The sequence below is a fragment of the Giraffa tippelskirchi genome, chromosome 12, assembly GCF_054371585.1.
Source record: "Giraffa tippelskirchi isolate mGirTip1 chromosome 12, T2T-mGirTip1v1.2.pri, whole genome shotgun sequence".
NCBI classification, from domain to species: Eukaryota; Metazoa; Chordata; class Mammalia; order Artiodactyla; family Giraffidae; genus Giraffa; species Giraffa tippelskirchi.
Window position 1 is genome coordinate 98,093,866 of NC_137286.1, and position 21,637 is coordinate 98,115,502.

At 38.5% G+C, this 21,637-nt stretch overlaps 1 long non-coding RNA gene across 1 annotated transcript; it reads left to right on the forward strand.

Moving 5' to 3' along the window:
- The first annotated feature begins 493 nt into the window (after nucleotides 1-493).
- Nucleotides 494-21,106, forward strand: LOC145530449 (uncharacterized). The gene is made up of 4 exons (XR_014071780.1): nucleotides 494-1,541; nucleotides 10,831-11,020; nucleotides 15,000-15,136; nucleotides 20,638-21,106. It is a non-coding gene; the product is annotated as an uncharacterized LOC145530449 (long non-coding RNA).
- Nucleotides 21,107-21,637: the final 531 nt, after the last annotated feature.

The window sequence follows — 21,637 nt, forward strand, 5'->3', positions numbered from 1 at the left end:
TATTGTTCTGCCTAAGGTGTAATTTTCCACCAGGCATTTGTTTAGAAATTTGGCAGCACACAGAGAATATTTCCATATTTAAAAAGCTTCCAAAATTTAGAATGACACCCAGTGATATTAAGCAAGTGTAGATAATGCTCTCCAACTTCATCAAATATTCATGGTTAATTATAGTCATAATATTTATGTTGCTGTGAAAATTAAGGTTGTGAGCTTCTTGTACACAGGTTAAAAATACAAGCTTACAGACTGTGTTATTGCTTACCCCTTTCATTACTGGAATTTCTCATTGTCATTAAATAGAATGGCAAGCATAGTGTTCTCTGACTCCATAATTCTCATTGAAGATCTACACAGGTTAAAAATACAAGCTTACAGACTGTGTTATTGCTTACCCCTTTCATTACTGGAATTTCTCATTGTCATTAAATAGAATGGCAAGCATAGTGTTCTCTGACTCCATAATTCTCATTGAAGATCTGATATCTCCCTTGATAAGAAAGAGCTGAAGAACCATCAGAGCATCTACCAACTACATTTTCTAGAACTGAAATCAGGATACATGGACTGACAAGTCTGAGAATACTTTGAGCGGCCACAAGATATGTGATTTGAAATTCAGAGTCCTAGAAAGTGGGACATATCGCCATCACATCTGAAGGCAATCAGATCACATGGTCCAGAAGAAGGAAGAGCTCGAATTATTTAGTCTTATCTATTTTTTTAACTTAACTATTGTTGGAATAAAAAGGCAATTATAAATTTGAAAAACAAGTACAGAAAAAAAATCTCTCCAGAATGAGTATCTAGTTTAATGCCTGTCTCAAGACTATCAGTCAGAAGGAGAAAATGTGCCCAGCTGAATTATTATTCTTCCCAGCATCCCTTGCAACTACGTGATACAGTTACTGTCAATCAGACTTTTGTGAGACTATGAGCCTCCTGAGAAAGGCCTGTTAAGAGCACACATCCCACAGCCACATTCCTTTTACTTCCCCGCCCCCCATGCATGAGGACAAAGTCCACGTGCTAAGGATGACTAGAGAAGCCTGGGTCTCTGATGGCACTGCCAAGACTGCCTATTTCTGAGTTTTCCATGTGACAGAAAAATAAGCAGCTATTTTGTATACACCACTTTTGTCATGCTTCCTGCTATGGCAGCCTATATACAGTGCTGACCGATAGAGATGATGATGTGTGTATGTAAAGTTGAGAAAGGATGTCAAAAAGAAATGGACAAGTGAAGTGCATTGAGCCTGCTGATGAGGAGACTAAGTGGGGACCAACTTTTCCTAACGGAAACATTATTCCATAGGAGAAGAGAGACCACATGCCATGGCTCCAGAAGGCAGGACTGGGACCCGTGATAGAAGCTGAGGAAAGGAGACTTGACCCATCAAAAAAAGACTTTTCAGGGCTATGAAGCCACCTAAGAAAAGATTTCATAGAAAAAGAAATTACTTGCAGTTACCTGAGGGTAGAAGGACAAGAAGGGGGAATTGGATGAAGCTGGTGAAAAGGTTAAAACTTTCACCTCTAAGGTAAATAAGTACAGGATATAATGTGCAACATGGTGACTGTATTCAACACTGCTGATGATATATTTGCAAGTTGTTAAGAGAATAGATCTTAAGAGTTCTCATCACAAGAGAAAGATACTTTTTGTCTATATATGATGATGAATGTTAAACTTATTATAATAATCATTTCATAATATATGTAAGTCAACTCATTATGCTGTACACCTTGAACATATACAGTGCTCTATTCAATTATATACCAATAAAGCTGAAAAAAGTAAATAAGTGAAAAAATTAAGCAGCCAAAAAAATGGTTAGAACACCAACCATAAGTATAGAGGGGCTAATAGTGTCCAACTGAAGGTCACACCAGATAGAGACATTTATCAGCTATGAGATTTCTACTTGTGTTTTGAAACTTATCTGTACTTTGGCAAACATGTCTTGAGCACCTGCTCTGTTCATATCTTCCGTGAACTTCTAGGAATGCAAGGATTTTTAAAAAGTAGGATCCTTGAGGATCTTATTATCTAGTGACTGACAAGTACATATAAAAAGATCATTTCAATAAAACTTTAAGAGCTAAGATATAGGTAAATAGAGTAAAAGAGGCTGCTGCTGCTGCTCCTAAGTCGCTTCAGTCATGTCCGACTCTGTGCGACCCCATAGACGGCAGCCCACCAGGCTCCCCCGTCCCTGGGATTCTCCAGGCAAAAACACTGGAGGGGGTTGCCATGTCCTTCTCCAATGCATGCATGCATGCTAAGTCGCTTCAGTCAGGTCCGACTCTGTGCGACCCTATGGACAGCAGCCCACCAGGCTCCTCTATCCACGGGATTCTCTAGGCAAGAGTACTGAGTGGGTTGCCATTTCCTTATGTTTCCTTAAAACTGAAGATTCAAGGTTGAGAAGAAGTCTGATTAGGAAAAAAGAAAGACGGAAAATTTCAAGCAGAATATCTGCAATCAATCCTGTCTCGTCCTTCATTTGTTAGCTTTTGCTTTATTTTGAACAACTAGAAATTTCCCTCACCTACTTGGGAGCTCGACTATGTATTTGAGAGGATGTTTGTTATGTTTCACCTACGTTTTGTAACAAGAGTTTTCCTCAAATTATTTCTCATATGTTAACTATCTCAGGACTAGGTATAAGCTATTCATTTCCTTTTGGATATTTAATAGCTCATTCCTTATGTAGTACATTTTTATATATACTAAAGGCTGTTTCTAAACTATTATTTACTTCCACTTCTCTGTCAATTCTAGAATCAGTATCACAGTAACCATTTTTAATTGGCAGCTTTAGAGTACATTTTAATAATGTCAATTCCACTGCCATTACTCTTTTAATAGGTGGTTATTCCTGATAAATCATCTCTCTCTTAAACATGTCCTAGTAAAACACTAGAATGATAATGTTTTACTGCATGGAAAGTCATACATTTGATTTGTAAAAATCTTCATTTATTCACAGGCTAAATGTCTAAGAGAATTTCCATCAACCTACCAAGCTCTCTGACATTACTTTTTAGGTTTTCCTTCTTTTTTGTGCATCCTTGCCCCCAAACCAACTATTCTTGTAATCTCAAAATTTGCCATTAAGAAAGGATCAGACATGAATAATTTGTAATAGCCACATGTTTTCCTTCCCAGTAGTATCTGTCAGTCATGCCTTAGCCTCAACTGCAGAATTAAAAGTTCTATCTTCAAATGCTAGTCAGCAAGTGAGAGAGGTTCTATTTTTGTTCTTGAAATGCTGGAATCTTAGCTCCACTCTCCTGGTGCATAAAGTATTGATACATACCAACAGAATGCAGCTTTATTAGCACAGCCATAAACATTTATCGTTATTATTCATCTGCCTAATGCTTCCCTTTGCCATCTGGAGATTTGACTTTAAGACTTCAACAGAAAGAAAATTCTCCTTTGTATCCCTCTTGGATTCACCTTGAAACCAGGCCTGCTCCACACAGGGTCACATCTTACAGCTGTGGGTGTGCAACACCAAGGAGCTGCACCCACACTCAGGTAAGCCTGCACCAGCCAGGTAAGGCCCTCCGCTGCCCCACTGCCCACCTGGGATGCAAGGGAAAGAAGAGACTAGCTGGTAGTCACCCTTTTTCCCTCTGTTATAAAGAGTTGTGAAGCCAATAACATAATTTATTCCCATATTTTCAATACTATCAAGAGGAAGGAAGGAAGGAAGGAAAGAGGAAGAAAGAGAGGAAGGAAAGGAATAAAAGAAGGAAGAAAGTGGAGGAGAGAGAAATCTCTCCATAAAAAAAAAAAGCTATGGAGAAAGTTTCAATAAGGATACCAGAGACTGCATGGCTCTTTGGGCAGTTATATCTAGAGTCACCTTGGATGTTCACGTGCCAAAGACAATTACTGACTATATTCTGAGGCGTCCTACCAATGCTCAAGAAATGATGTGAATGAGTTCTTCTGGTCAACTTTGGAACTCAAAGAAAAAGACTGCAGAAACATCAATATTTTGAAGCGATGCAGAAATAAGACGAGTACTTCTCTACACTTAGACTGGCCAATATTTCAGTAGACTGCCCTGGCAGGCATTCAGAGAGGACTTATGTTTATTAAATAGGGGAGTAGACACAGTGTTCTTTGACCTCATATTTTCTTCCCAGCAAAATAACTGCCATGTTTTAGAAAACAGCCTTCTATCCCATCACTCTTTCTTTACCTATTTTTAATATCTATGCCAGGAAAAAAACTTTACACTTGAACAACTTCCACATCCCTTTAAATGATACAGTAGATCATTTTAAGCAAATTCAAGCTATGTATTATATAGCTAAGTATGCAGAAAAATATACTCATTCAAAGGCAAGAGTGGAGCTTTAACTTGGTATATCCAGTCCTATCTGAGCTACCCTACTCTGTTCCGGTTAATGTTTTTTGCTGGTTTCCATGGAAGCTACTTAATTAACTGCTTTTTTATTTTCCTTTAAAATCCTTCAATTTTCTAATTATCTGAAAATAATACCTTTGAGAGAATGCTTTCCATCTACAAAAATATATAAACAAATAGTTTTTAAGTCAGACACCAAGTATGAATATTCAAATTAGCACAGTCCCGTGTGGTTTTGCTCTTCAAGGTGTTTTTGCAGATAATTGAAACCGTATCAGTTTGTTCTTCGGAGAAGGCAATGGCACCCCATGCCAGTATTCTTGTCTGGAAAATCCCATGCACGGAGGAGCCTGGTAGGCTGCAGTCCATGGGGTTGCTGAGAGTCGGATACGACTGAGGGACTTCACTTTCACTTTTCACTTTCATGCGTTGGAGAAGGAAATGGCAACCCACTCCAGTGTTCTTGCCTGGAGAATCCCAGGGACGAGGGAGCCTGGTGGGCTGCCGTCTATGGGACCACACAGAGTCGGACATGACTGAAGCGACTTAGCAGCAGCAGCAGCAGTTTGTTCTTACCATTAAGTGATGACTTGGTGAATAGCAATTTTAGTAGCAGGGCCCAAATCTTAGGGAGAATGATTATGAGGCAGTATAATCAATATCTGGAGATTTGGGATCAAACAGTAAAGGATAAGGAAAAGGATACATACAATTTTATGTACCATAAAGCTCCAGAAACCTAATTCATAGTGAAGAAAAACATCTCTCTTCACACTGACAAATTAGAGATAGTGAGGGAAAATGCTGCCATTTTTCTTAACTAGGTCTTAATACAGTAAATGAATGGATAGTGTCATGACACATTCGTTCTTTTGGAGATATTTTCACAGTTGATGGAGATTCTGGTGCAGTTGATAACCACAGCAATCATGAAACTAGATAAACTTGCCACCTTGCTAAGAAGGTTTTGTTACTTTAAAGTCCAGTCTTAATCTTATTACAAATATTGCCTTATTACAAATATTTGCTTTATTACAAAAATGTGTTAACGAAATAAAAAATTATGATCACTTATTCTAGCAAATAAAATAAATACTGCTAATATTTTATTTTAGCAAGTAAAATAAAATACTGCTCTCATGCAGATTCTTAATACTTAAAATTATTCACATAACTGAATAACTAGCATGTCTCTATTTGATACTGTGTTTACAAATCCTTATTCTACGTGGTCATTTACTACTAGGCTTGGAGCTATAAAATATGATACTTTCACTTCATTAGATATAGCTCAATGCTATTAATAAAACAGATGAGTTAGCAAGGTACCAGCTCTAATGATAAGGCAATTCTTTGTCTCAGGCAACAGTCTTTTTGACAGCCATCATGTAAGCTCAGATAGTGTATAGATATTGAAAATTTTCAGGGAATATGAACATAGCTAATTCAACTTTACTTCTATAACTACTGCAATATAGCCCCTGTCTGTCAAAACATATCAATTCCAGGAAAAGTCACTGAGGGAGGCAAAAACCTCTCAGCATGAGGGTGTTTTAATTAATGTTACAAGCCAAAAGAAAAAAGTGGTCAATGAAAAAACTCAATGACTAACAGGTACCTAAACTAACTTTAAAATTTTTATTTAATAATCTTATGAATATTAGGTCTGTCTACAATTTGAAACATCAAAACATTATATGCCATGCATAATTTAAATACTAATTTATTTTATTTTTGAAAGCAATTCTAGGGTAGGAAATTATACAATGAGTGTGCAGCTTTAGCAACATAACAGTCTCTGATGAGATAAATCTTTTATGCTCTTTCCAGTAGGGTAATTTATTAATGGACAAACTCATAATGTTTATTATAGCAAAAATTATTTCTACACAGTCAAACAGAACAACAATGTTGGTGTCTGGGATGGAATAAATTGTGATTTTCAAGCAATAAATTGAATTTTTAAAAAAATCTTAAGTATCTCACTTGAGAAAGAGCAACCAGGCAGTTGAGTAAATATTAGCAGTTCAAAGGGGCACACAGAGCTGCTTCAGACTAAGGCTGCACCAGAGGCAGTGAAAATCAAAGCAGTCTGAAAGCAGGAAGAATATTTTTAAGCCTGTATGCATGGAGTCTTGAACAAAAAAGTGATTGATTCATGTTTACTGAATTTGTTTGAACTAAAATGAATTAATTCAAGGAAGAAAGTGTTCCCTTCCTAGTCTTGAGTGCTTTTATAACCAAGTTGGTGAGAACAAGTAAGAGTTCCTAAAATTCATTCCCATTAATGGATCAAGAAGAATCACAGAGGCCTAATTTCCTTCTGCTCATCAGAAGAGCTGAAATGCTATTTTTTTTCATTATGAGCATTTAAAACTTAATGATTTAAAGTCAGATACTTAAGAGTGAAAGTCACATCTCCAGTGCATGTTCGTACTTGTTTAGTGGCTTCTAAATCTGTGCTTGTAAACAAAATTATTCTTAGTCCTTTGACAACTGCTATTTGTCCTGTAGGAAAATTAGTCCCTAAGGAGATGCAAATTGTTTGCTAGTACTTGATGGCTTTGTAGTAATTACCATGCTATCAGATACCTCAGAATTAAGATAAGCCTTGGCATCAAAATTCCATATGGTTGATTCTAAAATAAAATGCTTAGATGGGCAGAATACTAAATGACATACATTGAGTAAGTAAAACCCTGGGCCAAGTTCATTTCAGACCTGGAGCTATCACAAGTTGTATCTGAGATCAAACAAAGGCCATGTGGATGCCGCAACATGTAATAAATAATTGAAAAAGCTGCAATTTCAAGGAAGTTCAGGTCAGCAACAGTAATTGATACACATGACTATTACTAAAATTAATCTGCTGCTGCTGCTGCTTAGTCACTTCAGTCATGTCTAACTCTGTGTGACCCTATGGACTACAGCCTGCCAGACTCCTCTGTCCGTGGGATTCTCTAGAAAGAGTATACTAATCATAATTTATCTCTGTAGGAGAAGATGAGAGGATGGAGAGTATAACATTTTCCTAATGAATGATGAAAACAACAATGCTAAATCAGCCTTTCTCTACACTTGTCCTCATGTACAGAGATCACTGATTCCCATGTACTTCCATCATCTTTATGGAGAGTATGCCTAACTTTCTAGCATTCCTAACCATGACTTGCTTGATATTAATCCTTTACCTTTAAAGAAGTGTTTATTGAGCATACATCAAGTCCTCTACTAGATGCTTGGGTTATATTGACAAGCAAGGGGAATAAAATTTCAATTAAAAGAATGGTTAATTTTCAAATAATTTCAGAATTGTAGGAAAGTTGGAAAGTTAGTATAAAGAATTCTCTTGTATACTTTTCAACCAGAGTACTAAAATGTTAATATTTATCACATGTGCATTATCACTCTCTCTTTCTCGCTCTATATAGATATATTTATATACAATATTACACATACTTTATATGAACTTATTTTATACAAGTATTAATTGAAATAAATAAAATATGTCTACATAAGTAATGTATAATAACATACATACATATAGAGAGGTAGAATGATAATGCATATATGTGTGTGTGTGTCTATATATAAATATATATGTTTTAGGGAGAAATACTTTTGCTAGATAAGATTTATTCAGGCATGAGGTATAGTGCTGTTGGCATTGTTCAATGCTAATGAGTCAATAAAAATATATAGATATTATTATATGTTTAGCATATGTTATATACTATACATTATATAGTATCACACATATGTTATATATAGTATACCATATATATTACATTATACATAGAATATATTTATAACATGTATTATATAACATACATAGTATATACATGTGTGCGTGCGTGCTTGCTCAGTAGCTCAGTCATGTCCAACTGTTTGGGACACTATGAACTGTCTTGCCAGGCTCCTCTGTCTATGGAATTTTCCAGTCAAGAATACAGGAATGGATTGCCATTTCCTTCTCCAGGAGATCTTCCCAACCCAGGGATTGAACCCATATCTCCTGCATTGGTAGGCAGATTCTTCACCACTGAACCACCTGGGAAGCCCATAGTGTATACTGTATATATTAAATAAAGAATCTTTAAACAATAACTGACTTAAAATCAGATCATATGCTGGCCAGTTGATGGAAATGTAATCAGAGGCTTGTAGGAACATAACCCATTAATACCTCTACGAGCAGTGCTAAGTATTTACCAATTCAGTGTTTATGAAAACTTTATAGAACATAACTACTGTGAATAACAACTGTAATTTACAGCCATACATCAATTTATTTTTAATACTTCAGTGTGCATTTCCTAAAATTATGGACCTTTCCTTACACACCCACAGCACAATTATCAAAATCAAATCATTACAATTGATAGAGTGCTATTATATAATCTATTGATCTGATTCAGATTTCTCCATTTGTCTCATTGCTGTCCATTATTGCAAAATTAAAATATTCCTTTTTATGGTCTATTTTCTCATCACACACTGCATCTTTTAATCCTGGTTTTTTAGTTTCCTTTAATCTAGGTCAGTTTCTCTATCTTTCATGACATTTTAACATTTTAGAGCTTTGGCCAGTTGGTTTATAGAATGCCCCTTTATTTGGATTTGTTTGATGTTCTCTAATTTAAATTCAGCATGTTTTGGGAGGAATAATTCAGAAATGATACAGTATCCTTAATATACAACACTAGGATCTATATGATATATCCATTATCCTAATACTTGGTTACTTGGATGGTGTAGTATCTGTCAGTTAGTCTACTGAAAAGATAGTATATTACATGTGTAGTTAAGTAAATGTCTTCTGAGAAAAATCTCCTATAATCATGAAATTAATATCATAGGAAAAGAAAAGACAAAGAAAAATTCTAATTTTAGGAACTGATAGACTATGAAGAAAATAAAATAAGGTAACAGGATAGAATTTGTGTATATTCAAGGCCAGAAGTCTCCTTTATCTTGTTTATAAGTAACTTAATATAAATTTTTAAGAGGTGCTATGTTTACATGGTTTAAAATTCTTTTCAATTTTAGAAAAGATGGCAGCATTAGCATGGTTTTTAAATCTTCTCAAATCGCCACATAAATATAGAGAACTAGGAAAACAAAACCCAAAATCTATAGCCAATATCTACAAAAGTCCAGAGGATGAAGTGTACTCATGAACCCAGAAAGCCGAGCAGGTGGGGACCAACCACTGACAGCTACTTACTTGTACGATACCAGCATCTGCACAGAAGGAAACATAGGAAATCAATAGAGCACCCGATGGACCTCAGAACACCAACATAAGGACCAAGTCGTCACTGCAAAGCTCAGGGAGCCATCCGAGAACAAGAGTTGAAACTGAGAGAGGAATTGCACACACTTCAACGGTGGATAATGCAGTAGGTCTACAGTAAGCTTGTGAAACTTACTTTTCACAAGGGAGATATCTTCAACACTTGTTCTGTGATCCTGCAGAAAGAGGTCTAGGGACCAGACCCAAGGCTAAGGTCTTGTTCCTTCTAGTTTGATTCGTAGTAGGTAGCTTGATTGGGAAAGAACATCCTGTTTAAAATAAATGAATGTAAGAGAGCACTAGAGAAGCCCTTCGAGAACGGCTACTACTATGGAGGGAAAAGCAAAGTGGTGTGGAGCTGCAGACACGTCCTCCTAGGGCAGCAGAAGTGGCTGCTCTGTGCCCAGAACTTGAGGATGGGACTAGAGGGGACATTGCACTTACTTTTATTTGGGGGACATCATTAAAGTCCAATTGCGAAATGAATGTTTTTAATATCGCAAGTGGCCATGGTGTTTTGGAATGGAGAGATTCTTGTCCTGGTGACAGAACATGATCAGAATCCAGGAGAAGAATTGGGCCTCCTTTTTTTCCCTCTCTGTTTTCCCACTCTACCTTCTACTCTGGTATAACTTCATATCTACCCATTTTAAGACAATTTCATGAGGGACCTCTGGACATAGACTGGTTGTATCCTGATTGTGGGTAAAACTGAAGTGACCAAAATACATAAGAAAAGATGTCAAACTTTACAAATAACCTGAGAAACTGGAATAAAAATAATGAAATAGCTTAAACCAGTTTTAAACATCATCAGTGATATCCGGATGCTTTTAAAATCAGTTTCTCTTTAATTCAAAATTTAATGAAGCATATAGCTCTATAAGCATATTTTAAAGCATAAATAACTCAGATTTTTTAAATGCCAAAATATGGCATAAAAACAACAAAAATGTCAATATTTTGGTACCAAGTTAGCACAATATGTCAGAATACTGATAACTGCAATTCCAACCACAAGTAAGGAGTGAAACACTGGTTTTATAATAGAATTATCTGCATTGATGTAAAGTAAACAGTAGAATTAGAGAAATGTTTAGAAAAAAAAGAAGTTTCCTGAGGAAAGAATTATTTGTCATTTATTAGGTATGTGATCCTGGAAGAAATATTCCATGAAACTCAAGAAGGATATAGAGAATACTTCGGTGTAGAAACAAAACAAGATGAAAATCTTAAGATGGAAATAAAAGTCAACAGTATCACACATTGAGTTCATAGAGAAGGAGGATTGGAAAGAAGACTTTGAATTGGATGAGTCAGAGGTTACTTGTACAAGGTGAACAAGTTTTTTCAGTATGGGGGTAGGGCAACTTTTATGTAACAGAATTAAAAAGTGATTGAATGGGGCAAATATGACAGCAATACCTGTGGAACAATCTTCCACCATATACGAGGACACCAGTAAAGAGGGAAATGGGATGGTGCCATGGGAAAAGGACTATGAGATGACAGTTTCGAGAGAGAGGAGAGATGAATTCATTCTAAATGGAAGGGGAAGGGCTTGCAGAGACCGAGTGTTCAATAGCTGAGAGGGGTAGAACACTGATGGATCATAGTCCCTGGGGAAGCAGGAGGCACTGGACCGAAAGCAGAAAAAAGGACTGGCCGTGAGATCAACGCTGCCACTTCCAGATGGAGTATCACCTTTAAAAATATCCTCCAAAATGTAGACATACTTGATTTTATGTTCCCATTTGGCAGCACAGTAGTGCTATTTCTGATGCTGTGATGGTCATTAAAAAAACTGTTTAACATGACCCTGCCTTTGAAGCTTTCATAATATAAGGGGGGAGGGCGGGGAACAAGAACAAATAATAATAATAATGATGGTAGTTAATAATGTTTAAGTTCCTACCAGATGCTAGACATTCAGCTAAATTCTTAACATACAGTATTTCACTAAATGTGTACCTTCCCTTATAATGTACTTGTTGACCAGAGATACAAAGTTTGAGAAACTCATTCAAAGTCACACACACATTGATAGAAATAAAATTCAGATCCAGTTCTGACTCCAATGCCAGCTATTGTGCTGTTTTATCTACTAGATAAAATATGATTAAAGGTCAAGTTATATCTGATAGGTTTTATTTGTGTTCTAGGGTTTAGAGAATAAAGATCATTATGGACAGGGCTTTCAGCAAAAACTTGTAAAGCCATCAATTGTTGTTTTCTCATTTGACAGCCTTTGGTAACCAGTGTGGATGGGTTTGGAGTAGTGCCTGGGCTGGGCATGTAGCTGTGACCATGGATATATGACAGAAGTTGGCCTGAAGCAGCGTGCAAAATGTGTTTGTTAGTCAGAGTTCTGTAGGGGAGAAACTCCAATTTTGGTCAGCTCTCTTGCTGAATGAATTTCTGGGTCTGCTTCCCCAAAGGGGCTCACGTGGGGTCATACACAGTGGTCTTAGATCCTAAGCCACACCAGTGTTGGAGGCAGTGGGAGGAGAAGAGGAATCAAGATCAGGGTACCCAATAGAGCAGTTACAAAACGTGGGTCCCTGGTGGCTCTGTCCCATGGACAGAGGAGCCTGGCAAGCTATAGTTCATGGGGTTGCAAAGAGTCAGACATGACTGAGCAACTAACACTTTCACTTTCTCAAGACAACAAAACTGGGAAGACTAATTGTGTGGCTATGGCCCAGTGATATCTGACTACCTCAGGGTTACTTGACAGCAAACTCAAGCCCTCCACTTACTACTCTCCCCACAGTGGCCATTGCATTTTTTCCACTGGTTCCAAATGCCTTGCCTCTCCATTGTTCCTTTATATGGCAGGTGCTTCTTCCACCAATTACAACAGCAGGCGTTTATCTAATTTCATTGCCTCAGAGTTAAATTTGTTTATCCCAGTGTAATATAGGAAGCTTCTCCATCCATATTCATCTTTAACTCTCTTTTATTTAACTTCATAAAACAAAGCCTGGCATTTCAACTTCCTTATCATTTCCTTTTTTAGCAACTTAGAACATGATCTATCAGAGCTTAGACAGAGGATAAGTCAGAGGTCAATACTGTGCTGCCAAGTGGGAAGGGCTTCCCTGGTGGCTCAGTGGTAAAGAATCTGCCTGCCAACGCTGGAGATGCAGGAGACTCAGGTTCGATCAGGAAGATCCTCTGGAGGAGGAAATGGCAACCCACTCCAGCATTCTTGCCTGGAAAATCCCATGGGCAGAGAAGCCTGGCAGGGTACAATCCATGGGGTGGCAAAGAGTGGGGCACAATTTAGTGACTGAGCATACACGCATGCCAAGTGGGAACATGAAATCAAGTACTTCTACCTTGTGCCTTTTGGACCTTTTTTTTTTTTGGCTGTGCCTGGTCTTAGTTGCTGTGCTTGGGATCTTTGATCTTCATTGTGGCATGCAGGATCTTTAGTTTCTCACGAGAAACTTTGCATGACAGAAGGGAGTAGAATGATATATAAAAAGTGCTGAAAGAAGAAAGCTATCAACCAAGAATAGCAATAAACTTGCCTTCAAAAATGAGAGATAAAGACTTCCCATGGCAAAAGAGAAAGAGGAAATCCATCATCTCTAGACTTGTTTTACAAGAAATGTTAAAGGAAACTCTTCTGTTGAAACAGAAGGTTGGCTAAAACAGCAACATGAAAACCTACAATCCAATCCTTTGGCCACCTGATGTGAAGAGTCAACTCATAGGAAAAGACCTTGATGCTGGGAAAGATTGAGGGCAGGAGGAGAAGGGGGCAGCAGACGATGAGATGGTTAGATAGCATCACTAACTCAATGAACATGAATTTCAGCAAACTCTGGGAGATACTGAGGGACAGAGGAGCCTGGCATACTGCAGTCCATGGGTCACAAAGAGTTGGACGTGACTTAGTGACTGAACAACAACAACACGATAGGGAAACCACCTAAATGTCCATCAACAGATGATTGGATAATATTTTTTTTTTTAGGGTCACTTGGTCATGTCCAACTCTTTGCAATCCCATGGACTATATAGCCCATGGAATTCTCCAGGCCAGAAAACTGGAGTGGGTAGCCTTTCCCTTCTCCAGGGGATCTTCCCAACTCAGGGATCGAACCCAGATCTCCCACATTGCTGGCAGATTCTTTCCCAGCTGAGCCACAAGGGAAGCCCAAGAATACTGGAGTGGGTAGCCTATCCCTTCTCCAGCGGATCTTCCTGACCCAGGGATCAAACTGGGGTCTTCCTGCATTGCAGACGGATTCTTTACCAACTGAGCTATGAGGGAAGTCCCAATTGGATAAATAAAATGTGCTATATACAAACACAGATATTATTCAGCCTGAAAAAAAAAGGAAGAAAATCTTGACCTTTATGACAACATATACAGACCTGGAAGGCATTATGAGAAGTAAAGTTAGCCATAGAAGTACAAATATTGCATGATTCCATTTATATGAGGTATCTAAAATATTCACACTCATAGAAACAGAAGGTAGAATGGTGGTTGTCAAAGGCTAGGGACAGAGGGGAGCAAATGGGAAGTTGCTTTTTAATGGGTATAAAGTTTCAATTATATAAACTGAATGAGTTCTAGAGATTAGCTGTACAACATTGCGCCTATAACTAGCAATACTATATTGTGCACTTAAAGATCTGCGCCCTCAGATCTGAGGGTGCAGATCTTAGGTTAAGTATTCTCACTAGAATTAAAAAAAAAAAAATTCTAGTACCGATGTCCCAGGACCTGAGTCTCAGTCTTAAGTTTTTTGAGTTCCTTTCTCCCAAGAGGTCTTGAGGGTGATCATGCAGAGAGATCACCTGGCAGAGTTCCCTAAAGTGAGAGTTCCCTAGGTAGAATGCAAACTATGTCTGCCTCCCCACTCCAAGACATTCTTGATTTAGCTCCTTGCAGCATCACCCGAACTGCCCACTCAGACATGAGGGTCCCATTGAAGATGATGTTTTTTGGCAAGTATGTCAGGTTGTGCACCAGCAGTTTGGTTTCACTAGCTCCACTTCAGGTAACCACCCAGGATCAAGAGTTCTCCCAGTCATTCCCCCCACCTCAGAGGAAAGAAATCTAGACAGAATTGTAGCTGTGTGCCTCTCCCACTGACTTGTCTCTGATCTCCCACCTGTAAACAGAAATAATATATACTTTTTTTATTAGACTGACTATGGAAAAGTACTAGAGCCTCTATTCTTGGAGTAAGGCACGTCTCCACATGTTTAACTGTTAATAGATTGGCAGGGCACACAGACCCTGAATTCAACTTAAAAAATGAAGTCATTGACCACATTCCTTTCCTCAGCAGAAGCTGAAGATAATATATATCGTCTGTTCAAGGAAAATCAAATCAGTGCCTGATGCCGGGGATATGTAAAGAGTGCTTGATAGCGCCTCAGAAGGAAGAACATTACTCACTGTGACAAACCTTCTTCTCCCTAGGAGGTGATAATGCAGCTGTTATTACTTTTTATAATTTAGCCAAGAACTGCTAACACAGAGATTTTTATTCAAGGATTTAACAAATTCAAAATAATGGAGCATACTAATAGACCAAATTATATACTCAGTCAATACAATCTTACTCAGAGAACCTGCATTATGTTTTTCAACATTAAGTGATATATTGGGGTAATGAAATTTTTAGTCCTTGGTTATCAATTTTAATAATAGTATTATTTTGTCTTTGTGGGATTCTGTATTCACTTAACAAAATCTGTGAGAATTATAAAAGGACTTTATGAATGCTAAGCCCATGCGGGTATGATTTAACTTCAAATAAAAATGCGTAGGGGTCATTTATATTAAACAAACTGACCATAACCAAGAGTTTTATTTTCCATTTCCCTTCAATATTTACTGCCTTAACTTTGCACAAACCCAGAAATGAGATGAGATATACATGTAAACCTTAACCTCCATTAAAACTGGCAGTGAGACTGTGAAAAACTTTCTGTATGTGTGAAGGGGGCAGGGGAAGGGTATTCACAGATTTGTTTAAAATTTATACAAAAGATTGAAAGTAGAAAACATACATAAAACCAATATAGCAATGTATTAGTCTAGAGCTAAGAACTTTTAATTTAGCACCATCACTAATAAATATTTAATGAATATACAGATACATATACCTCTTAAATGTTTTTATTTTGGTTTCAAGTTGAAACCAAACTGTTATATATTTTAAAATGGAAATAATTCTCCCTCAAGAAGCTTCAGATCTCATCAGCAGAAAATACTGTCATCTTCATTTATAAAACGGCTTTAACTTTTTCAAAGCATTTTTCAACCCATGAAATCTTATTTGTTTATATGACTTCCTGGCAGACAGGTAAAACAATATTATTAGCCACTTTTGCCCTTCATGGGACCAAGGCACCTAAGGGAGAAGACAGAGCAAACTGGTGTTTATTGAAGCACTGGCATTTTTATTAGCTATAAATTGAATTTCTTTTAATTTGCAAAACTAGCCTGTGAAGTAGATTGGTTGTTGTTGTTGAGTCGCTCAGTTGTGTCTGACTCTTTGCAACCCCGTTGACTGTAGCACGCCAGGCCTCCCTTTCCCTTGTTATTTCCTGGAGTTTGTTCAAAACAGATAGTATTATTTTTATTTTCATCCAGGTAACCTGAGGCCTAGAAATGTTAAATTATTTGCCCAATGTCATACAGTCAGTAGGTGCTGCAACCAATATTTAAAACCCAGGCCAGTCTCATTCCAAAATCTACTATATCGGGCTGTTTGCATTGAATGTTAGAAAACATATTACAAAAACAGGTCAAACCACTTAGTTGAATAGCCTTAAAAGAATTCATGTTTCATTAATCCCAGTGCCATGCAGAGGCAGAGTAAATAAAGCTCCAATATGTAAAATGTTTAAGCAAAGATTATATGCCTCAGATTTAAATTACAATAACTGTCAAGTATCAAAGAAATTCAGTTGTAGTTATGAAAAGTTATGGAGTTTTGAGGTTTTATATCTGAGTCTTAAAGAATGAGTGAGTGAGACTGATCAAAAGTTACGGAAGGACTATTGTACCTTCAATTTCACTTATTTCTAAAACAGTTTTTCTCAGATTTTGGCTCACATCTGAATCATCTGGGGAGTTTGCTAAAACATACAAATGCTACAAGTCAACTTGTAGAAATTTAGTCTAAAGCAGCATTTCCTGAATAATCCAAAGTACTGAAATACAATCTGGGAAAAGAGGTTTCCATGGACAAATAAATGTGGGAAATATTGCTTTTGTAAATTCTCCAAGTTAGGTTGGTATACTAATGAGCTTCAAATTTGTGCGTGCACTGGAGGAACTAGTTATACCAGGTAGGGTCCTAGATGTAGGATAGCTCCAGCAGGGGAGGATCTCAGAGGTTTTAAGTCTCTGAGCTGTGGAGAAAAGAAAGACCTGTGAGCACCAAGCTAAAACAAGATCAGAGGCTGACAAAAATTGATTTGTGCATCAGACTGAAAGCCAGAGGCAAAAAGTCATGCTTTGGTCAAGAGATGGAGAGAAAGGAGGAGGTAAGGATGAGGTCTGGGAAGCTGGACTGTTCCGGCTTCTAATCCAGGAAATGGATTTTACGTGTTTAAATGTGTGTTCAGGTTGCCTTCTGGTGACTGGAGTAGTCAGTCAAGCAGGGTCCCCCGTAGTCGACCATCGAGATACTACACAGGCTTCAAGTTCTGGCTCAGGGTTTTGAGGAGGCAGCCTTTCTCTGAATATACTAACTTACCTTTCTCCAGGCACTTTCTGATTTAAACTGTCTTGTTGCTGTTGTTTAGTCACTGAGTCGTGTCTGACTGTTTGCAACCTCTGGGACTGTAGTCCACCAGGCTCCTCTGTCCATGGGATTTTCCAGGCAAGGATACAGGAGTGGGTATCCATTTCCTCCCCTGGGGGTCTTCCCAACCCAGGGATCAAATCCTTGTCTCCTGCATTGGCAGGCTGATTCTTCACCACTAGGGAAGCCCCAAACTGTCTTTACTTTTTCCAATTTTCTCCTTCTTAGTTGATCATATGCTGTCTATTATTAGCCAAGAATTCTTGTATGTGTCCTTTTCTATCTAATTATACTAAGTTTTTGAGAGTGGAAATCATATCTTGTACTTCTCAGTGACCCCATAAATGCCTAGGATGATGAAGACAGCTGTTCAGGTTATCAACTGTGTCTAATGAACCACCTCAAAAACAGTGTCTTAGAGCATCAACTGCTTGTTACTTCCCATGGTTCTGTGGGTTGACTGGGTGACTTTCTACCTAGGGCTCTGGGAAGGCTTAGAGGACCGAAATGTCCCAGCTCACAGGTTGGCAGTTGATGGTGGGGCCAGCTTAACTGGGTACATGTGTGATCTCTGCATCACAGAAGGTCCCATTATCAGAAGGGTCCCACATTTGGAGTTTATTGCTCCATGGTTGCCATCTTGAAATTCATATTTTTTTTCTTTCCATTTGTATCTGGTACATGAAGAAGGAAGGGAAATTGAGTACATGTGCCCCAGGGGCGGGAGACTTGGCTCATGTGCAGTCTCATTTCTCACTATCTCCCCGAAGCTCCAGGATGGTTTCTTGGCTGCCTGTATGCTCCCACTCCTTGTCTCCTCCTTCCCATACCTTCCCCCAACAAATCTTGCCCTCTGCCCTGTCACATCTGTGAGAGGAACGCCAGGGTTCTGCTGTTGCCCTCTACTCCTGGCAGGAGCCCAGGGTGCAGACCTGAGGGAGCCCAAGGTGCTGTCATCTTGGGTCATGCAACATCTTGGGGCACCCCAGTAAGGCTTCAGTCCCACCTGGGATTACAGGACCATGGAGGGTTTGGTAGACAACTCTTGACCCCTGCTAGTCCAGGTTTTGAACATGCCCCACTGTGGAGACAGCAGTTCTTTGGGATGACCCAACCACTGTCCATTGAGCCTAATAGAGTTTAGGACATGCAACCCACAAGTATGGCTCCTTGGCATATTAAATATCTTCACTTTAGTTCAGTTCAGTGGCTCAGTCATGTCTGACTCTTTGTGACCCCATGGACTGCAGCACGCCAGGCCTCCCTGTCCATCACCAATCCCAGAGTTTACTCAAACTCATGTACACTGAATCGGTGATGCCATGTACACTGAGTCGGTGATGCCATCCAACCATCTCATCCTCTGTCATCCCCTTCTCCTCCTGCCTTCAATCTTTCCCAGCATCAGGGTCTTTTCAAATGAGTCAGTTCTTTGCATGAGGTGGCCAAAGTATTGGAGTTTCAGCTTCAGCATCAGTCCTTCCAAAGAATATTCAGGACTGATTTCCTTTAGGATTGACTGGTTGGATCTCCTTGCTCTCCAAGGGGCTCTTAAGAGTTAAATATCTTAACCTGAAGGAATTCTTTTTTAATGGTGAAAGCAGGAAGGTCACTCTGACCTACCTCCTCTTCACCTTCCCCTGAAACAGGTCTAAAAACTCCCAGGTGAAGATACCCTGCCTGGACCAGAGGAAAGGAGACATTCTTATCACCAGAGATGGGGGACGGGGTGCCAAGGAATTTCTACAAACAAACCTTGTTATACTAACTTTTATCTTTCTAGTTACTTGTTCACCATTTACTACCCCAGCTCAGACCTCTTTGTTTTGTCAATTCTTCACAAATGTATTATTTCTTTGTCTAAAAGATCTAAAAGCTTCCTACTCTGGTTACTGCAAGTCTTCATTCTCTTGTGAAGTCTTCAACAAATATTTAAAATTTAAATAGTAAAAATAGTAAAGTACTATTATTAAATAGTAAAAATTTAATACTATTTGTAAGTATTTCTCTTGCTAATCTGCCTTTATCAGCTTAATTTCCAGACCCAGCCAAGGACCCTAAGAGGGTTAAAGAAAAATTTTTCTTCCTCTAAAGGGTGTTGGACATGAGGGAAGGAGACTGACTCTGACCCTGGCTGGGGACCACGTTTTGATTTTGCACTGGACCCTGCCAATGACGTGGCTAGCCCTGGATGCTGGTCTCCTTTCCCAGGGTTGGGGGAATCTTTGTTCTCCTCCATGTTGGTCTTCTAACATTATGGCAACTGGATTCCAGGGGTTCCAGAACACCACAGCAGAAGCTGGAGATGTCTTAAGGATCACTCTGGGAAGTTATGCAGAATCACTTTTACACATTCTATATATCAGTTACAGGACCAGTCCAGAATCAGGGAGAGAGGATATATACTCAAACTTCTAAGGAATATTGGCAAGGGCACAGGCAGAAGAGTGTGTGGGACAAGAGAGACTGTCAAATGTCTTGTCTACCATTCAGTTGAAAGCATCATAGGGTATAATAGTGAAGAATAGGCCTTTGAGTCAGAGAGTGAAGAAAAAGTTAAGTTGCTCAGTTGTGTCCGACTCTTTGAGATCCCATGGACTGTAGCCTACCAGGCCTCTCTGTCCATGGAATTTTCCAGGCAAGAGTGCTGCAGCGGGTTGCCATTTCTTTCTCCAGGGAATCTCCCTGACCCAGGGACCGAAGCCAGGTCTCCAGCATTGCAGGCAGATGCTTTACCATCTGAGCCACCATCAGATGGGGGCTCAAATCTCTGTTCTACCACCTGACAGCTGAACTTATTTAGTTCCTTGGAGCTTCAGTTTCCTCACCTGTTACATGAAGGTTGTTGTGAGGGTTAAACATGATACGAACAGTTCTTGGCACCTGCTCAACATTCAACATATGGCAGCTACTGTCACAGTGGAGTCACAGAGGTTCCTCCCATAGAGGGGATAATAGCTTCTACTGCAAAAAACCTTTAACAAGCATAGACTTGTCATTCATTCCATGGCTAATAAAATGTTGGATGGTACTTGGGAAGTTGGCTATGACAAAATATTTACCTGAAGAGTGTGTTCACTTGTGGATACCTGAGAAGTGTTCATATTATTGGAAAACACATAATTCTGATGGAGGCAACATTTTAATATAAAATATTTTTTTTCAGAACTTGACCAACAGTCAATTCTAATACAAGGAGAGAGAACATGAAGCGGCTAAGCATCCTTCTCAGAAGTTGGGGTCCCGCTGAAGGGGAAAAAGGAGAATCTAGGTACTCAAGACACATCTCCGTCCGAACATGAGTGGTGATGAAGCAGTAGGCATTTTGGTGACTGATCTTTAATTTAAAATAGTGCAGCAGATACCCCCTCAGCAAATGTCAGAGAAATTTGATGTTTTATTACCTTCTATTTATTTTTTGACATGATATGGAATGCAAACAATTGTTGCTAAACCTGAGAATCTCTGACCTTTAGTTTCTGCCCAAGCATTTTTCACTTAAAGTTATAAAAAGAATATATACCTTTTCAGTGAACAACAGGAACTCTTTCTCCTCTAAGCCTAACATTGTACTCCTACTTTCATTTGGGTAAAAAGAATCACTGTGATGATAATAAAATTAATACAACCTCTCAGGAAATCTGTCATTGTTATAACTGGAAATGAACCAGTGAAGAAAAGGTGAAGAGAGACCCTTTGGCTAAATTGACCGAAACATTCTGCAACAATGGAGAATAATAAAATACAATTAAGACTGAAAGTGACCTGAGGCTTTAAGTATCAGAGCACTTAATGGGACATGAAGACTACGTAAAGGTCAGCAGCTCAGACGTGACCTCTGGGTTATAACATATAGGTTATTAAGGAGTCTGAACCTCTTTAAATGTGTGTAACTTAACATCTGTGAAATGTATATTTTTTTCTCAATTTGCATCAAAATAAAACAGCATTTTTCATTTATTAAACTGACAAAATTTTCTACAAGGTAACCATCAATATTCAAGGGTGTGGTGAAAGTGAGAGTTCACATTTCTGAAAGGTAATTAGCTCATAATCTATCAAGTAGCTCAGGAAAGTTCCTAACTTTGTAGCCAACAATCATCCTTTTAAGAAATCTTGAAAAAAATTTAAAGCTTCAAAAAATAGGTATGTGCAAAAAAGTTCAT